Here is a 5257-nt window from a genome sequence, read left to right on the forward strand (position 1 = left end):
GCTCGTCGGCAGGCCGCGGTCGGGCGCCCGAGCCCGGCCTCGGCCTGGCCGCCGCCGCCGCGCAGCGCGTAGGCAGGAAGAGGAAATGCCCGGCCGCCGGCGCCAGCCGCTCGCCAGTATGACCGGCCCGCGCGGCTCGAGGGGCGCTCGGCCGCCCCCAGCCCCCCCTGGGGCCTATCCGGGCCCGGGCCGTAGGCGCCCCGCCGGTGGGCCGGGCCAACCGCGACGGCGGGTGCTTCCCGGCAGCGAGCTGCGACCCCGGCAGGCTCCCCCCTTTCGGGCGCATGGCTGCCGGGCCGACAGCGGGCAGCGCCCCGCGGCCTCCGATCCAGACGGGAGGCTGCGCACCGGCTGGGGACATGTGTTTGTATTTCTTTTTAAGCCAGCGGCCCCGATGGGAAAGGCGGCTGGCCTCCGGGAGTCGTCCGGTGTTGCCCGGCGGGGTGACTCGCGGTCGGTAGGGCGTGGACGCGAGAGGCCAGCCGGGAGGCGGCCGGTCTTGGCTGCTGTGCCCCAGGGCCGGCTCCTCGGGAGCCATCTACTTCGAAGACTCCGCTCCCGCCAGCCCGGGTGTCCGGCAGCACCCGCGCAAAGTTTGTTCCAGCACCTTGGCTGACCCTGAATATTCTTCTCTGAAAACTGTTGGGGTGTGTTTGTATGTGTGTGTGTTTCCTTTTTTTCCTGTCCGTGAACTACTTTTCTGTTTTTATCTATCTTTTACATTTTTACCCTCTTCCTTGTCAACTTTGTTTTCAGGCCTTAATTAGTTTATCAAATATTTATACAGCCCCTTACCACGTGTCGATTGGTAGCGTGGTTTAGTGGAAAGAGATCGCACTTTGGAGTCAAGACAAGTGCCGTGGATTCTGGTTCTGATATCCTCTATGTAACCTTGGGCATTTACCCTTTTATATTTGAATTTTTGTTTTTCTCCATAAACTAGAAGTGTGTCCCTAGGCTGAGTCTACTGAAATTGGATTCTAAGGTACTGCTTGCTTTGGGATTACTCTTTTTCCTTTCCACCATTACTATCTGTGTGACCTGGAGCAAATGACTTAGCCTCCTTAGCCTCCATGTCCCATCTTTAAAATGAGCGCGATTACACATGATAATAACAATAATAATAACAGGTATTTGGACGATTAAGAGCTAAAGTGTATATAAAATATCCAGCACGGGACACAGTAAAAACACAGTTTGTTACCATATTTCATTACATCTGATTTCAAGACGCTTCTCGATTTGAAAGGTATTTTTAAAAGCTCATCTTAAAGTCAGGGAACTAAGTATTAGGTCACTCAGCTGTACCCAGGGGCTGTATTTGGTAGTAACTAATGATGAACTAGTTCCCAGTCAAACTAAGGCTTAAACAAACGGGTTTAAATGAGGACTGTCACCAGAAATACTTCCAGTGCATGTATGGAGCTTTTGCCTAAATTCAGGCCAGCACAGTTGTTGAAGAAACAGGTTCATCTAGGCCGTAAGGGGGCTTGGTGGGATAGAGAAAACAGGGCTTCCAACAAGGCTAATATCTACTGAATGCTTGCCCTGTGCCAGTGTCTTTCTAAGCATTGTACAGTATTGTGTGTGTGATTCCCCGGTACCAAACTCTTAGGACCCTCAATTTCTTGGGCTGTAAAAGTGAAGACAGCAACACCCCATAGTCTTGTGATGAGTAAATGATGTCTGTAAATAATAAGTTATAGAGGTTAGGGCATTATCAGTAATATAGTCAGGTAAAATGCTGGAGCAGGTAGGAGAGCTGACAAATACTCCAGGAAGGAATAAGAGTTAGTTTCTTTTGGTTTGGGGAAATGTTAGCTAATCCTATTAAGGAGAGCATACGGATGACTGTCTAAACCTGAAGGGAATATCAGATCTTTGACAGTTAACATTGTTTTCAATCAGGCAAAAGTAAGAAAATGAAGACACTAAAAAAATGTATTTTTTCCTATTTGAATAAGAGTAAGCAGGAATATTATGGTTATTCAGGGTTTTCATGACTAGATGAAACATTTCCTCAATTCAACTAGAGATCAGGCCCTTCAATTAAAACAACCTGCTTGCTGTCCTTCGTATAGGAGACTGCATTTCCCAAAAAAGGATTAATGTAAACGCTCATACCAAATTGTTCATCGAATGATTTTTGGTCTTGGGACTTCCCTGGTGGTCCAGTGGTTAAGAATCCGCCTTCCAATGCAGAGGACTCGGGTTCGATCCCTCGTCAGAGAACTAAGATCTCACGTGCCGCCGGGCAACTAAGCCCGCGCATCGCAGCTACTGAGCCTGCGCGCCCTGGAGCCCATGCTGCAACAAAAGATCCCGCGTGCCACAACTAAGACCCAGTGCAGCCAAATAAATAAATAAATGTTTAAAAAAATGATTCTTGTTCTCCAGGAATGCTTCTTCCAGTCCTTTCCTTTGCCTGCACTTCCTTGAGTTCTTCTGTGTCCTTGCCTTGCCAACCCAAATCCATACAGTGGCCCAATTATGTACCTTAACACAAGCTAATGCTCATAAACATTGGTGAAATCAGGATAAGGTCTGTAGTCTAGTTAATTGCACTAATGTCAGTTTCCTGGTTTGATATTTTTCTATAGTTTTGTAAGATATTACCATGGGGGCCACGGGGGAGTGTACATGGGCTCTCTCTGCAACTTCTTGTGAGTGTATAATTTTATAAAGTAAAAACTTAGGGAGTTCCCTGGTGGCCTAGTGGTTAGGATTCCAGGCTTTCACTGCTGTGACCCAGGTTCAGTCCCTGGTTGGGGAACTGAGAGCCCGCAAGCTGCTCGCGCGGCCAAAAGAAGAAAAAGTAAAAACTTACACTGTAGGAACAGAAATCAGATTAATAGTGACCTGCAGCTGAGAGGGTGGGGGATGGGGATTGACTACAGAGAACTTACTGAGGTGATGAGAATACTGTCTTGATTGTGTTGTGTTTACTGTATACCTTTGTCACAACTTACAGATCTGTAAACCTAAAAGATTACATTTTACTTCTGTGTAACTTGTACCTCACTAAACCTAACTTTAAAAAAGAAAAGCAAACTCTTGTCATCCCAGCCTCCTGTGATTAGAGGGTGAAGTTTAACTTCTCATATAAGGCCCAACATTCTTTTCCAGCGTAAGGACTTTTCCTGCCTCTGCCAGTGTACCCTGTGCTATCTCATACTATATTGATCCCTGCCTCTGGGCCTTTGCACCTGTGCTTGCTTCCCTCTGCTTAAAGGGAGGACAAGAAATTCAAGCCTAAATTAAAATTCCTTGTACTCTGTTAAGCCTTCCTTGCCCCTCAGGCACACCAGTAAGTTCCCTGTGCTCACTTATGCTGTGCATAATTTATAATTAGTTTTCATCTTGTTTCTTAGCTAAACTCCTCCAAGACAGACAATCACATGATTCCTTTCTGTCTCGGATCCAGTAGTGTGGTTTAAAGCTGGAAGAAAACTTAAAGTAACTGTTCTCAAAGTGTTTCCAGGGTCCTCAAGACCCTTTCAGAGGGTGAGTTGCTTGGGTTTTCTTGTATACTTGAAGCAGCACATCTCAGTAGATAGAAGGCAGAAGCAGCTAAGAGAATCCAGCTGTCTTCAGTTAAGCTGAACATTAGAGGTACTATTTGCAAGGATGTAAAACAATGTCACACTTCCAAATATTTTTTATTTTGAAAAATTACTTTTCTTAAAAATATTTGTATTTCTAGGAAATGGGTTATGTTAAAAGATTTTCTAGGAAATGGGTTATGTTAAGATTTTAATTTTAATTAAAAATGAATAGGGGACTTCCCTGGCAGCACAGTGGTTAAGAATCTGCCTGCCAATGCAGGGGACACGGTCCAATCCCTGGTCTGGGAAGATCCCACATGCTGCAGAGCAACTAAGCCCGTGCACCACAACTACTGAGCCTGTGCTCTAGAGCCCGCAAGCCACAACTACTGAGCCCACGTGCCACAGCTACTGAAGCCTGCACGCCTAGAGTCTGTGCTCCACAAGAGAAGCCACCACAAGGAGAAGCCCGTGCACTGCAACGAAGAGTAGCCCCCGCTCGCCACAACTAGAGAAAGCCGCTCGCAGCAACAAAGACCCAATGCAGCCAAAAAATTAAATAAAATAAATAAATTTATTTTTAAAAATCAATAGGTATAATACACATTAAAAAAAAAGTTCTTTGGAGTCTTCAGTAATTTTTAAGAGCATAAAGGGATCCAGAGACCAAAAAGTTTGAGAATCTCTGCCTTAGAGACTGTTACAACCCCTTCATTGCACAAATAAGAAATCATAATTATGTTGACATTTAAGTAGTGCTCTGCTACAGGTAGAGCTTTTGATAAGCACTTTTCTTGTAGGTGCTATTATAGCTTCATTTTACTCATAAGGCAAGAGAGGCACAGAGAAGTTAATTGACTTGGCCGCATACCTAGTCGCTGGTAGAGCCAGGATTCGAGCCCCCGTGTGTTTCAGAGGCCCTGCTGCTAACCACCCTTTTCTGCCACCTCCCTAGAGCCCTGGAAAGGGTCAGAAAGGCTCATGCTATCTGGTACCTCACCGCTCTGTGCTCTCCACCCACCTCACTGTCACTAGGTAAGAGTCATGGAGGCCTCCAACTTTCCAGTTTTCATTTCAAATTCTGCCACTCTGAGTATTTTCAAGCACAGCATTGCAATGCCTTGGTTTCTAACAATCTAACTATGTGCACCTGCACTTCAGCCACCCATTCCCCTCTACTGACCACACCCAGAGCTCTACTACATGACTTCCTGTTTTATTGTGACTGCCTACTTTTCCAGTTTTCTTACTCTGCCATTAAATCTATTCTTTTACTTCTTCAGGACCTCAATCCTTTGATCTTTCCACTTAACTTCTTTTCTTTTTCTTTTAACCCTATTCTCTTCCTGACCCAGTGGGTTCCCTATGGTCGACTAAAACTATTCTCATTCATGACCTTCAACTCTTTAGACCCCTCATTCTCAAGCTGCACCACCCCTGCAAACTCCCAATCCGGAATCAACTGCATGACGATTTCCCCCCACCTATATTTTCTTGGCATGCAGAACACAATGTAAAATATGATGCAAATAAACGGATTCGTCAGGCGGTGGGGGAACTGTTACAAAATCTAGTGGATCCAACTTCAGTTGGACCTCAGTACCATTGAGTAGTTCTTATCTGATCAGCACCCTCTTCCTTTCTCAGATTATTACAGACCTTCACCACTTGGCTTCCACTACTTACCTATCCACCCCCCCAATAGATAACCT

Source organism: Monodon monoceros, unplaced genomic scaffold (assembly GCF_005190385.1).
Source record: "Monodon monoceros isolate NGI ecotype Baffin Bay Population unplaced genomic scaffold, NGI_Narwhal_1 Super_Scaffold_19, whole genome shotgun sequence".
Lineage (NCBI taxonomy): Eukaryota > Metazoa > Chordata > Mammalia > Artiodactyla > Monodontidae > Monodon > Monodon monoceros.